Source organism: Schistocerca gregaria, chromosome 3, assembly GCF_023897955.1.
Source record: "Schistocerca gregaria isolate iqSchGreg1 chromosome 3, iqSchGreg1.2, whole genome shotgun sequence".
In the NCBI taxonomy this organism is placed as follows: domain Eukaryota; kingdom Metazoa; phylum Arthropoda; class Insecta; order Orthoptera; family Acrididae; genus Schistocerca; species Schistocerca gregaria.
In genome coordinates, this window is record NC_064922.1 from 654,803,864 (window position 1) to 654,819,529 (window position 15,666).

Sequence of the window (15,666 nt, forward strand, 5' to 3'; positions counted from 1 at the left end):
AGACTCACTAATCATATGTCCATTCCGTGTAGTGAAAATGTCAGTTTTAGATGAATTGTGTTGTTAAAAAGTGAAAACTGAGCCTTACTGTGATTTAGGATCAGTATATTTTCTACAAGCCTTGAACTTAGGTCTTCAAATAGTCTATTATTCTCACTGCCTATGTTGCACACAACATCCTTCATTGCCAAGCAATCACCAAACAAAAATATTTTAGAATCACCTGCCATATTAGAAAGCATATCATTTGTACATATAAAAAACAGGAGCGGTCCCAGCACTAACCCCTGGGCAGCTTCCCGCTTTCCTGCCCCCCCCCCCCCCCCCCCCCACCACCACCATATTTACCGTGACCAATCGGACTCCACGTCATTGCCACTCTCAGTTCTGTGGAGAATGACCTCTTTCTGTCTGTTCTTAAAGTAAGAGAGGAACCAAATATGAGCTACTCCCTTTATTCCAAAATAGTCAAACTTCTGCAGAAATATTTTATTATCAACTCGAACAAACGCCTTAGTTAAATTAAAGAAGACGCCTAGAATTCGCAAATTTTTGTTTAATCCGTTAGTGCCTCACAGGAAAGGTGACTATAGCATTTTCAGCTGTTATTCCACTTCTGGAACCAAACTGTATGTTTGAAAGCAAATAAAGTGAACTGAAGTAATCTAGTACGCTTACACATACAGCCTTTTCAATAAGTTTAGCAAACACCGGTGGGATATAAACAGGACTAAAACTGTCCACATTTTCTCTTTCTCCTTTTTTATATAGCAACTTCGCTAATGAGCACTTTAATCTTCGGGAAACTACAAATATGGCTAAGTACTGGGATAAGATATGCAGCACGGTACTTAAATGTTTTGACGGTACAGATTCCACACTGACTAGCAATATTCAGGCATTGGTCGAACGAGAGTATTGTAAGATACTTTCTTTGTGGACAGATTGCACTTTCTGAAGAGTCTTCAAATGAATCTCAGTGTGGCTTCTGCTTCACGTGCGATTAGTTTCATGTGGCCGTTTCAATTTAAATTGTTCTGCACGCACAATGCCAACGGCATTGCCGCAGTGGCAACAGCGGTTCCCGACAGATCACCGAGGCTAAGCGCTGTCGGGCTGCGCTAGCACTTGGATGGGAGACCTTCCGGTCTGCTGAACGCTGTTGGCAAGCGGGCGGCGCTCAGCCATTGTGAGGCAAACTGAGGAGCTACTTTGAGAAGTAGTGGCTCCGGTCACGTAAACAGACATACACCCGGGAGAGCGGTGTGCTGACCACATACCCTCCATATCCGCATCCAGTGACGCCTGTGGGTTGAGGATGACACGGCGGCCGGTCGATACCGTTGGACCTTCATGGCCTGTTCGGAGAGAGAACGCGTATCCCTAGATATTTAACTGATTTGATTGCTTCCAGTGATTGTTCTGCAATCGTGTAATCATAATAATGGGCCTTTCCACCAATTCATGCACAATTTGTTACATTTATTTATGCCGAGGGTCAACTGCCATTGCGTGCACCAAACGTCGATCCTTTGCAGGTTTTCTTGCATTTTATTGCAGTTTTCTAGCACTGCGACTGTACACAGTAGCATCGTGAGCAAAAACCTCACTGGAACTTCCGGCATTTTCAAAATATCATTTATATATATTGTGTAAAACATTGGTCCTAACGCAGTACGGCCGATGCTGGATTCTGTTGCTATGAACTCTTAAATTCAATCATACAGCTGTGTGATAGTTTCTTCGCTCGTAATTTGTTCACTGGACGGCAGTGCAGTGCAGTCCAGTGCCTTCTGGAAGGCAAGAAATATAGCACTGACCTGGGCGCCGGTCTCTACTGCTTTCTGGATCTCGTAATTTTTGGATAAGGCATTTACGACAGTTCCACACTTGTATCTCTCCCTTCTAACCACTTGATTTTCCCAGTCTGGTTGTTTTTCATTTGGTTAAGTATTAAAAATGTTTGCAAAATTTTCTCCAGATTTGTCCTCAAACATCCACCACTACAGCTACGTGCAAGACAATTGGTCGAAAGGCTGGGGGTAAACGAACTGCTGAGATCGAGATCGTTAGAGATGTGTTTCATGGTGACTCTGACAAAATGAGGCAGGAAATCGGTCACTGCGTTTCTCAATCAAGGGGCGCACGTCGTAAGACATCTGACCGAACACGCTGAGCTACCGTGCCGGCTGCTTTAAAAATGGCTAAACAGGAATGGCTAGAGGACAAATGTAAAGATGTAGAGGCATATATCACTAGGGGTTAGATAGATACTGCCTACAGGAAAATTAAAGAGAGCATTGGAGAAAAGAGAACCACCTGTATGAATATCAGGAGCACAGATGGAGAGCCATTTCTAAACAAAGAAAGGAAAGCAGAAAGGTCGTCGTGTGAATAGGGCCTCTCGTCGGGTAGACCGTTCGCCGGGTGCAAGTCTTTCGATTTCGGCGACTTGCGAAAACGATGGGGATGAAATGGTGATGATTAGGACAACACAACAGCCAATCCTCGAGTGGAGAAAATCTCCGACCCAGCCGGGAATCGAACCCGGGCCCTTGGGTTTGACATTCTGTCGCGCTGACCACTTTTTTTTAAAACATTTTTAAATTGTTAAGTCATTTTGTTCGTTTTTGTTCGTTGTATCTGCTCGGGGCGGACGTCGCAAGACACCCGTTGAAGTTCGTAGCTCGTTGTTGATCCGTTAACTCAGGTTTGTTTTTATTACAGAGTGCAGCCAACCCTCTGACCGAACACGCTGAGTTACCGTGCCGGCGTCCACTCAGCTACAGGGGACGGACAGTATCATTAGGGTATCCGAGCCCCACTCGTGGCCAGACCCAAACTTGGACATGCATGCATGTCCGAAGGAACATTGCTTCGTACTTTTGAACAACACAGGCACTTCAGTACCGTATTTATCTGCCGACGCCGGGCAAGGGACTTTCAGTTCTCTCGTATACGGGAATATACATAATGAATGTATGGGTGCAGATTTTAGAAACGTGGCTGACGACTTACGCAACTCTGGGGTCTGGCTGTGATGCGTACTCGCTTAGCCTACTGGCAAGGCGACCGCTCGGCATGAGCGGAAAATCGTTGTTCGAGTCCCCATCCGGCAAAAAATTTCATTGCCATTATTCCATTATACAGATGATGGTTGTCCATACCCGCAACTGCAGCTATATTTCATGTATTTCATAACGGCTGTAGTCGCATACCTGCTTGTTCGAAGGAACAAACACAGGTACTGCAACATTGTATCGAAATCGAGAAAGTCGAACGGGGATTTGATGTCCTCTCATCTCGAATGCAAGTCCAATTTTTGCCTTGACCACTCGGCTACTTCGATGGCTAGAAAATTGAAAAGGAGTATACGGGTAAGTCCCCTGAGAACTGGACGGGTTGGAGTCGCTTTCGGCAGTTCTCGGAGTTGGCAAAGTTCCTGGAACGGACTGCGCAACAGGTATGCGCGCGGGAAGGTCGGGGGCGGCGCGTCACCCGGAAAACCAATTACTGTGGCGCACCGCAGCACGGCAGAGCTGCTCGCCGGCTGCCGATAGCTCCGAAACGTCACCAGTACGCCGGGGCGGAGAAACCTCGCGGGAATGCGGCGAAATAGCACGTGACCTCGGCACGGCTAAACCGAGCCAGCCCAGAAACTTTCCCGCGTTATCTCGTCACTCCCACAAGGGGAGATCGCCCATCGGGACACGCCGATTCCGCCCATATTACGTGTGTAGAAGGAGTAGGGCTTAAACATTTCGCCTGAGTGGGCTTTACGAAAGGAGAAAATGCTCTCCAAAGTTTTTCCGATAGCACTACACACCTTATTCAGAGCACTATCCGTCCTTGACGGTGGGGCGTAATGGTCAATCTCATTGCTTACGAAACAGGCGACCTGAGATCAATCTCCAGTGCTTCCTGATTATTTTTCTCATTGTTATTTTACTTCGTTTCTTCAGATTGTTCAACTATTTACCGCAGAATTTAAATACGTTCAAGCTTCCGAATCAAATGTGGAACAATCATATCGTAAATGATATACAAAAAGGTTAGAAAATAAAATATTATTCTTATTATGTAGATGACGCTAACAGACGTTACCCTAGCTGACCGATGGAATCGCAAGCGTCGCGTCAGCTATCAGACGGTAATGGATTTCTCACCAGTGAGAGTCGCGACTGCGTGTATTAGACTGTGCTTCTATTGTCAGTTCGCAACGATTCGTGGAGCTGTGAGTAACGTCGCGCCAAAACCAAACATGGCAGCCGAACAAAAAGTGACTGATAATCTCGAAATGTTTGATGAAGAACTCAAAGCAAACTTCACCAGTGCTCCTTCCTAAGCTTTTTCAATTTATAAAGAAAAAGGGACGACCACTGACAGTTCTCCTATGTAATTCACTCCTACGGTAATATCCATAGGTGACGCAATTGCAGAGGCAGTTATCGTCGTTATGAATACGCATTTCTTAGAGCACGACGATGTGATACTATGCACAGAGCCTGATGAAGAATATATTTATGAAGAGATACTTGGAACATTTCATTTCTCTCTCTCTCTCTCTCTCTCTCTCTCTCACACACACACACACACACACACAAACACAAACACACGTTTATGATATGCAGCTCTTTTTATCTGTCACAGGTGACTTCTTCAAGTACAGGTGAGGATTACACCCCTGAAGATTTCTCCACGAGTTCCTCACGTACATCACCAACATTGGCTGACAAGAAGGAGGTCCTGGAATTTGCTGACGCTCATCCGAAATGGAAATTTGCAACATTGAAGTCTAGATCCCACATCCTGAAGAAAAGGGATTATCTTAAAATTTGGAGGAAAGAAGTACACCAAGGTGGCACCAGACTTGAAAAGTCGTCCTTAATTGACTCGGAAACATGGGAAAAATTTCAAGATGCACGACGCTGCTATGAACAGGTAACGACTAGGGCCCTACAGCAACGGGTAATGACCGCTGCAATCCCGTATTTGTCGGAGAGTTTTCACTTCCGTGCTTCTAATACATGGGCCAAATCATTCAAGAACGAAAAAAATCACGCAATTCCTTATCAAAAATGATGTCGCAACTTTGGACGAAACAGAAGCAGCAGCAGAGGCGTTTCATATGCAGATGAGACATTTAATGCCATATTTCAACAGCGACTATATAATTAACACCGACCAGACCGGATGCCAGTATGAGTCAACGTACAACAGGTCTCTGGATGTCAAAGGTGAAAAGACTGTTATGGTGAAGAAACTCAATCTATCGAAGACCACCCACTCTTACACAGCACAGTACAGTTTAACCGCTTCCGGGAAACTTTTCCTCCTTGTTTTTTTATGTTTGCAAGACCCTGCGAATAAATTCGGCGCTCGGGTTGCCGCCACTGTCAAAAAATTAGAAGACGAGTACGAAAATGTTGTCGTTACTTGTTCCATGTCAGGGAAACTAACAAAAGAGCTTTATGCAACATTCTTGGAAACAAAATTGAAGCCATACGTCACAGACAATAAATTTCTTCTGTTGGTGGAATTCTGGAGCGGCCAAACAGATTCAACATTGTACGATGAGATATTTACGAACGACGTAGGCGAGGCAATGTGTAGAATGAAGGTCATTCCGCCAAAATGTACACCGCTGGTTCAACTGTGTGATGTACATTTCTATCGCCAAGTCAAAATTATAATTTAAAGACTACAAAGTGCCCCCGAATTGCTCCGACAACAGCAAGAAATATCATCAAGAGAAGATGAAATTAAAATACATTCGAGCCTGCAGCATCAATTCAGTGCTCCTGTGTGCACCCTTGTGGAGCAGTACGCTTGGTTTGCATCCAAACTGATAGCGGACAAACCGTCGTTTCAAAACTTGAATGAAGTGTCCTTTCCAATGACGCAAGTTTCGGCAAAATGTAATTGCTCAAACAATGCCTTCATAAAATGTGCCTGGTGTTAAAAATATGTATATTTCACATGTTTCTATGATAGATGTCACCATAAAAATTGCAAACCTTCTACTGTGATAATGAATAAAAAGTAGCGCACGTAATCACAAGAATCTTTGGAAACTTTATTTTCATTAACACTTTCACCTAATTATATAAATATACTGATTGAATGTGTTTAATTTCTACGGCAAATAGTTGAACAATCGGAAGAAACGAAGTAAAATAAACATGGGAAAAAATCAGGAAGCACCTAGGTTTGATGCTAGTTCACCTGTTTTGGAAGCAACACGCTTTACCGTTATTCTACGTCGTTAACGACAAACAGAGCGCTAAATAAGGTATATAGTGCTATCGGAAAAACTTTCGAGAGCATTTTCTCCTTTCCTAAGGCCCACTCAGGCATAATATTTAAGGCACGTGGAGTGGAGACCCAGCTCCTTCTACACACGCAATTTGGGCGAAATCGGCGTGTCCCGATGGGCGACCTCCCCATGTCAGTACACTCTTTACGCCACCACTTCCCTATATATACTCTCTGCTTCACATATAGTCACGGTGCTCCTTATCGGGGCCCATTAGCAAATTGGAGAAGAGACTTTCTTTACGACACCTTAGGCCCTCTAATCTCACATATCATGGTTTTTACGCGAGAAATACGATGGCAGCAGCAGAGTCATTATGATTCGTTTCCAGTACCCGTTTTCTAAGTTTACGCTGTCGGATTTCGCAGAGCAGAAATAGCCTTACATACAGTGACTCCCGTATAAGCTCGTTGAACATCTCCGTGACACACCTATACTGATTAAAAGCACCGTCTACCATCAAAAACACGAGTCAGAATTGATTGGGGTTCTTCCTACAGTCACGGTTGCAACATTAATTTATCTAACCGTAGTCACGAGTCGACTGAAGAATGATCTGGTGCAGTACTTGCTCCGAAAAAGCACTACTATCAACCAAATTTTGGCATGTAATGGTGAACCAAGACATTTTGACCACTCCGCATTGCTAGACTGAATGCTGCCTGGTGGCATCGCAAGCAGTTAACACAGCAAGGCAAGTACACAGGTTGTTCGGGGTATAGCTGCAGATATTGTGATCATTTGTATCTTAAATATGTACCAACTTCAGTGCGTAACTTCTTTTTTTCTCCCTCTCTGTGTCCAACAGTCTCTCCACATGCACGTAATTTACTACTAGATGTTTTCTGCACGGTTGTAACTGCACGGCGGAGTGAGCTACGCCTGTCAGTATCCCTTTGCCTCTGTGCATCCGCACGTCAATACCTGACCTGCTGTCAAGAGAAAAGAACCTTCAGTGGCTTGCATGAATGCGTAGTGCCTGTTCTTTCCGAAATGTTCGTAAGAACAGACGTTAGGCTTTCATACACAACTGATTCAACTCGATGGGCAATGAAGCCACAGTTTTCAGTGTGAGGACGTACATTTACGTTTGATCTCCAGCGGTAATCCAAAAATTAGCGAGCATGGAGCACATGGATGGGAACTGAGGATAAGTGATCTTAAGTGGGAATGTGAGTCGGCTGGGAAGTGTACAGATAATAGTCCCCGCATTTACGATGATCACTGTGTTCCGGTGGTGCCGTGTTTGACGCAACTGCATAGTAAGTGGGAGATCCTGAGTTCGAATCCCGGTCTAGCACACATTTTCACTCAGCGCCGCTGATCCCGCACGAAAGCTCCATGCAGCTGACATCATTAGCTCCTTCCCTTTCTCCCCCTTCCCTCTTCAATTTAAACAATTTTATGGCTTGTTTGTGCCACACATAGTAACCAACCTAAAAACATACAGCTCGTAATAGCTATAATTAATTGTCTGCAAATGAAGTAAATACTGATGTAATACTCTTCAGTACACTGCACTGCCCTCAGTCATCACCAGAACTATATGCAGTTATACAGGGTGGTCCGTTGATAGTGACCAGGCCAATATCTCGAAATAAGCATCAAACGAAAAAACTACGAAGAACGAAACTCGTCTAATTTGGAAGTGGAAAACCAAATGACGCTATGGTTGGCCCGCTAGATGGCGCTGTCATAAGTTGATATCCGTTTGACCTGGCAGCGCCATCTAGCGGGCAGACTATAGCGCCATCTGGTTTCCCCCTTCAAGCTAGACAAGTTTCGTTCTGTGTAGTTTTTCCGTTTGACTCTTATTTCGTGAGATATTTGGTCCGGTCACGATCAATGGACCACACTGTACTCCTACTACAGTGTCCTCAGTCGTCACCAGAAATATCTGGACTTACATCACTAACACCTGTACAAGCTGACCAGAGCCGAAAGGGGAGTAAACGTATCGACTATACGAAACGCGCACTGCGAAGTCCTCTGGCATAAGCCAGTCTGACAAAAGCAAATTGTTACGGCCTGCTCCTGGAAACGAGCACAACGGAATCGGCGAACAAAACTGGTTGGCTGTTCTCTTGCTGCTGTAGTGGGCATCGATGGAAAGTTGTTGAAGGACGGTGAAGCCACGAGTAGGCGACAAACTGTTGGACGTCCGCACTTTATCACAGAACGTGGAGGTCGGAGTCTTACCCGCTGTGTAAAGCAGGATAGGCGGCGATCTATAACAGAACTGAGGGCAGAATACAGTGCAGGTGGAGGCGCAACTGTTTCCGTGCACACCGTTCAGCGCACATTGCTGAACACGGGGCTCCGCGGCAGACGATCCTTACGTGTTCCGATGTTGAGACAACGATCACGACTGCAGTGGCCACGACTTCGGTAATGGAGTGTGGATGAATGGAAACGGCTGAATCACGTTTCTTGATACAATTATAATTTAAAACCGCAAAATTACGGATGTTCTACAGCACTTCTTGTTACACCATGTCGATGGTACTGTCCGGATACGTCGTCAGACAGGTGAACAGCTGCTCGAAACACGTACCGTGCAACGGACGCAGGCCACTGGGGGCAGCATTGTGTGGTTGAGCCGGCCGCGGTGGTCTCGCGGTTAAGGCGCTCAGTCCGGAACCGCGTGACTGCTACGGTCGCAGGTTCGAATCCTGCCTCGCGCATGGATGTGTGTGATGTCCTTAGGTTAGTTAGGTTTAATTAGTTCTAAGTTCTAGGGGACTGATGACTACAGATGTTAAGTCCCATAGTGCTCAGAGCCATTTGAACCATTTTTGTGTGGTTGAGGGACGCTCTGTTGGGCTTCCATGGGATCTAAGGCAGGGGCACCTTGGCAGCTGGCACGAACATTATTGTGTATCAGCTGAATCCCTTCGTGACTGATATCTTGACTGACGGTCGTGGCATCATACATAACTATCCGTGTCACAAGCCCAGAATCGTGCTGCGCTGGTTCGAGGAGCATGAAAATAAACTCACGTTGATATCTTGACAACCAGATCCCTCCGCTCGGATCTCCGTGGAACACATTGTAGCGCTAATGGATGCAAGCTAGTCTACGAACCACCAGCCCATAATTTGTGGAAATGACGTGACCTGTGCATTGACATATGCCTCTGCAAACATATCAAGGACTTGTTATACCACGAAACGCAGCATTGCTGGTGTGTTGTGTTCCAAATGGACCAACACCCTGTTAAGCATCTACATACGTACTCCGCAATCCACCATACGGTGCGTGGCGGAGGGTACCTCGTACCACAACCAGCATCTTCTCTCCCTGTTCCACTCCCAAACAGAACGAGGGAAAATGGTTGCCTATATGCCTCTGTACGAGCCCTAATAGCTCTTACCTTATCTTTGTGGTCTTTCCGCGAAACGTAAGTTGGATGCAGTAAAATTGTACTGCAGTCAGCCTCAAATGCTGGTTCTCTAAATTTCCTCAGTAGCGATTCACGAAAAGAACGCCTCCTTTCCTCCAGAGACTCCCACCCGAGTTGCTGAAGCATTTCCGTAACACTCGCGTGATGACCAAACCTACCAGTAACAAATCTAGCAGCCCGCCTCTGAATTGCTTTTGTGTCCTCCCTCAATCCGACCTGATAGGGATCCCAAACGCTCGAGCAGTACTCAAGAATAGGTCGTATTAGAGTTTTATAAGCGGTTTCCTTTACAGATGAACCACATCTTCCCAAAATTCTACCAATGAACCGAAGACGACTATCCGCCTTCCCCACAACTGCCATTACATGCTTGTCCCACTGCATATCGCTCTGCAATGTCGCGCCCAAATATTTAATCGACGTGACTGTGTCAAGCGCTACACTACTAATGGAGTACTCAAACATTATGGTATTCTTTTTCCTATTCATCTGCATTAATTTACATTTATCTATACTTAGAGTTAGCTGCCATTCTTTACACCAGTCACAAATCCTGTCAAAGTCATCTTGTATCCTCTTACAGTCACTCAACTACGACACCTTACCGTATGCCACAGCATCATCAGCAAACAGCCGCACATTGCTATCCACCCTATTCAAAAGATCATTTATCTAGACAGAAAACAACAGCGGACCTACCACACTTCCCTGGGGCACTCCAGATGATACTCTCATCTCCGATGAACACTCACCATCGAGGACAACATACTGGGTTCTATTACTTAAGAAGTCATCGAGCCAATCTCATATTTGGGAACCAATCCCATATGCTCGTATCTTAGTTAGGAGTCTGCAGCGGGGCACTGAGTCAAATGCTTTCCGGAAATCAAGGAATATGGCATCCGTCTGATACCATTCATCCATGGTTCGCAAGCTATCATGTGAAAAAAGGGCGAGTTGCGTTTCGCAGGAGCGATGCTTTCTAAAGCCGTGCTGATGCATGGACAGCAACTTCTCTGTCTCAGGGAAATTCATTATATTCGAACTGAGAATATGTTCAGGAATCCTGCAACAAACCGATGTTAAGCATATTGGTGTGTAACTTTGAGGATCCGTCCTTCTACACTTCTTATATACAGGCGTCACCTGCGCTTTTTTCCAGTCGCTCGGGACTTTACGTTGGGTTCGCGATAAATGCAAACTAAGTGAGGGGCCAATGCAGTAGAGCACTCTCTGTAAAAGCGAATTGGAATTCCATCAGGACCTGGCGATTTATTTATTTTCAAGCGGGAGGCAATAATGTTTTGGCTTGTCTTTAGATATAATGCACAACCAAAAAGTTTCCGTCTGAGGGCTTTGCTGCTGAGTATATACAACGTAAAGAGATTACAATGCGGGTTATATAAACACTGACCTCTAGGCAAGGGATTAAATAGACATTCGTGTCTTTCCAACGTACCTGCGGTAAATGCGGAAGCGTAACTTATGCCAACACTATAACCAAATGCGTCCAAAGAGGATCAACGTGCGGTTATTCTTTCCTTGGCTGCTGAAGGACTTACACCGGTAGGCATCCAACGGAGAATGACGAATGTGCCTGGGGCAGCATGTCTGTCGAAAACAGCCATTGTGGAATGGTGCGCCAAGTACGGTGCTGGTCGCGATTCGACACAAGAAGCCCACATATCGCAAATGTTGTGTAACAGAAATCACGCAAACTCAAGTGGAAGATGTTCGGGCAGCCGCTCCATAATCCTGATCTCCGCTGTATGCGATTTTCATGCCTTCGGTCCTTTAAAAAAGGCCTTGAAGCGTCGACGATCCCATCGGACGAGAATGTGCCGCGGGCATTTACGGAGTTCTTCATGCACCAGGTTACGATGTTTACCCAAACGACGGTATCTTCAACCTGGTATGTCGGTGTGACCATTGCTTCGGTGCATATGGCGATTTTGTCTGATTGGAATACCAATTATGAACTGTATGGCCCCCGAACAGAAACTTTTCGATAGCCCCTTTATATTATAAATTAAAAGCCACCCGCCACGTTTTTCTCTCTGTGTGTGAAGGTTAATCTAAGGAAGTGCTGTAAGAAATCTGATAGGGTTTTCACTAATAGACTGACTCACAAATTTTAAATTAAATAAATGCAAATGGAGGATCTGGTCATAACATACGTATATGAGAGCCATCTAGTGGCTGAAATTATTTTCATGTCTTATCTGCGCGTTACTGTCAGCCTGTTGAACTATGTACTTCAAAGAAATGTGGATCCATGATGTGTGTAACTCGTCATTTTATTGTAAACACGTGCCCAAATGTGCACTGTTACGCAATTCAAGATCTAACAAACATCAATGGAATGTTATGTGTGTGCACAACCCTATTTACACAAAGTGCTTTTTAACTGTATTATTTTTTTTATGACAAACCTGTTTTCATTTTTAAGAAACCTGCGTGTAATTTGCTACACATTAACCACTGTAAATGACAGACTATCCACTTAAAATTACATGTGTGATGCATTCATATGAGAAGAGGGTGTATGACATCAAGATTTTTTTTGAAGGTATGAAAATGTAGAATTTCCGTTTCCTCATCTGTAATGGCAAAGAGAAATAATGATTGTACATGTACTCTACGTAAAAGCATCACGTTACAAATCAGAAGATGATAGTCTTAACTATTGAGAGTGGTCATCAGAAATAAATAGCACTGAATGTGATCACGGCTATCAAAAGTTTCTTCAATTTAGCGTCTCTCCCGGGGTCACGCCTGTGTATCTTAAAACAGGAGTATTTGTATAAGGCATCTAGTATTATATTTTGCTATTGGATTTGGAGTCGTCTCAGTATGATACTGGAAAAAAAATACTACTTGTAAGCGATAAAGTATTTTTGTTACATTCAACACTAGTAGTAGTCCCACCACAAGAAACAAAATAAAAATATTTCTTAAACTACTGGGTCAGTTTTTGGTGGAATGTGTAAGTATCAGGAGAGTGATAAGTAGCCGATCCGGAAGTCACGAACATTGTACAAGACAAGATGCTTTTTGTTGTCTGTTTCAGTCACAGCAAGGCCTCTGCGATACTGAGAAAGTGACAGATGCATATCAGCCGTCTGGACACTGCTATCCTTTTCCAGAGCCCATGCAAGTGCTCTTCGGCACCATAGTCAAGGGCTCGGCTGCCGTTATCGCCAACCTGCTTGCGTACACTACAAAACGGCAGACAAGTACCGACCGTCTGAGCCGGTTCAGAGATGTTGGTTCACACTTAGGTGACACCTTTTCCAGCTGTTTTCCTTATTCGAATAACACTTTTCAACGTACCTCATCGTTTAAGGAAAGTCCTCTCCATTGTGCAGATCTGTTATCATCCGCCTTTCCGGAATGAAATGGTTATGGAAAAGCGATGCAGCCTGAAACGCAACAGAAAAGAGTCATTGCTTAAATAATTTATAAATAGAGAAAACAGATCTTTAATAGCAAAAGTAGAGAGTAACGATTTTGAGACGAGCCATTTGACACGCCCACAATCATAAATCCACAAATACTCGAGAAAATAGATTACATTATTCTGTAATCAAAACTAAAAGCCTTGTCATTGTTAATCAGATAGCTTAGGTCGTGGAAAAATATGATCAAAATGTTGAAAAAATGCCATGTGAAGGGTTGTTTCTAGATGCACATGTTATGGCGCACATTTTTCCACTATTCTTGTCGGGCGATCTTCCGGCAGTCGCAGTATCTACTACTTAACCAATGCGATAAAGAATAATGCATTTACATTGTGGAAAGAGGGAAACAGTGAGTACAGTGAAATAAAATCTCCATGAATGTGATGACACAAGTTACCCTAAATTTAATTTTGTCCATGAAACCTTGCAATGCCAGAACAGATTAAAGTGATAATGAGTGAAAAATGCGTGTGCAATTAAAGCGCGCAATGTAACTGATCACGGATGCCAAATACATCGCAAATCGTGAACCGATGTCAATCTACACATCGCATAAAATAAGGACAATGTGCACGATCCCATTTTTAAAACGAACGCAATTTCGAAATACAATGAGACTCACAGAAGAAAACGCATCGGTGTCGAATCATCTTTGAGTAAAGAACTAAAGCAGTAAAGCATTTTGTTTTGCAGAAGGCAGAGTTTTAAAACACAAATTTAATTCACAAATACGGAAAAATAGCGCCTGGAACACCCAACCTTATCAAAAGATGATTAAAAGCTTAGCAATTTTTTAGACAACGTTCTATTGCAAACAGCGTGTAAGAAGAACCTCAATGGGAAAAGCAGCGAGATTTTGTGGTCACTGGAGAACGTGCAAAATGCTTAGTACGTGTACTTTCTGTTATGGAATATATATAACGTTGAGCGACACTGAAATGCAAAACATTGCTGTGTTCAGGGAGGTGAGCGTAGGCAACTAACTGCAAAGCTAAAAGAATCCGTCTGCCATGAGATAAGCTTTTTTATTTCAGTTAACGTGATAGCAAATATTAATATTATTACCTTTATATTACAGTTTTATTTAACCTAATAAGCGCAATTTAATGCAGTTTGTCTTTCGTCATACAAGTGCACCCCGTATAGTAGACAGTGGAGATTTTGAACGACAACTTAAGTTGAGAATGCAGCCACTCACCGGATATTCTCTGTGCCTCGATGAAAGTACCAACGTTAAAGATACAGCACAATTGGGTATTTGCGTCCGAGAAGTGGATATCGATCTGAGTACCACAAAGGAACTTCTGAATTTTATCCCGATGGGAGATACATGAATTGGCGAATTTATTTTGTGCTGCTGACTATGCTCTTGAGAATATGTTCAAATGAGCGTGAAATCCTTTGGAACCAAACTGCTGAGGTCATCGGTCCCTAGACTTACACACTACTGAAACTAACTTACGCTAAAGACAAAACACACATCCATGCCCGAGGGAGGACCCTAATCTCTGGCGGGAGTGGCCACCCGATTCGTGGCATGGCGCCTCAAACCACGCGGCCACTCCAGACGGCCTTGAGAATATGAATCTGCCCTGGAATAAGTTGGTTTCCGTCGCCATTGATGGCGTCCCAAAGGTTCTCGATTGCAATGTGAGATTTCTAGGACTTCTAAAAACTAACTTAAATCCAATACAGAAGTTTCACTCAGTGTACTGTGTGATTCATCAAGAGGCACTTTGCTAAGGCTGTGCAATTCGGCTTCGTTATGAACGTTGTTGTTGTTAGGACTGTAAATGTCATACGATCTGCAGGACTGAATAACAAACAGCTTCAAGAGTTAATAGATTCACTGGAGTCTGATTTCAATAATACACCCTATTTTTGTCAGATAAGATAGCAAACAGGCGTAAAACCCTTGAACTTTTCCTTCCTTTACTTGACGAGATGAATCGTTTTTGGATATAAAAGGGAGGTCTGTTCCTGAGCTTTCTGCCCCTCAATCGATTGTTAACCTAGGATTTGTTGTTGACATAATGAGTCATCTGAATACTCTCAATGCTTCTTTGCGGGGAAAAGGTTGTAATTGTGTCTCAGCTTTCTAAAATTCTCGGAATGCAAATGAAATTGGGGCCACGGAGAAATCAATTCCAGGACCGTAATTTCACGCATTTTCCGAATAGGATGAAATTCGCACTAATATTAATAATGACCTTCTTGAGTCATTCGTTCAGTCTCTCGATAATTTAGATGTAGCAATCCCGGAAATATTCGAGGACTTTAGGTCACTGGAGTTGGAATTTTATATCTTCATGTCACAATGTTCGGTTGACGTCAGAACTGCGTCCACAGAAGTGTAATTGGAATTAATAGATCTGCAATCATCTGCAGCAAAACAAATACAGGGATTAGTCAACACAGAACTGTCGTAGCGAGATTGAACATTGTAACCCCCAAATCCTCCAAAAAATAAATTAAAAATATTCCT

The 15,666-nt window shown here is 43.8% G+C and overlaps 1 protein-coding gene across 1 annotated transcript in view; it reads right to left on the reverse strand.

The window, feature by feature from the left end:
- LOC126354616 (mushroom body large-type Kenyon cell-specific protein 1) overlaps positions 1-13,122 on the reverse strand; it is a 146,025-nt gene extending 132,903 nt beyond the window's left edge. The window contains exon 1 of the mRNA XM_050004380.1: positions 13,054-13,122. The gene's annotated coding sequence lies outside the window, so the exon portion shown is untranslated. The remainder of the gene's footprint in view (positions 1-13,053) is intronic.
- Between the last annotated feature and the right edge of the window lie 2,544 nt (positions 13,123-15,666).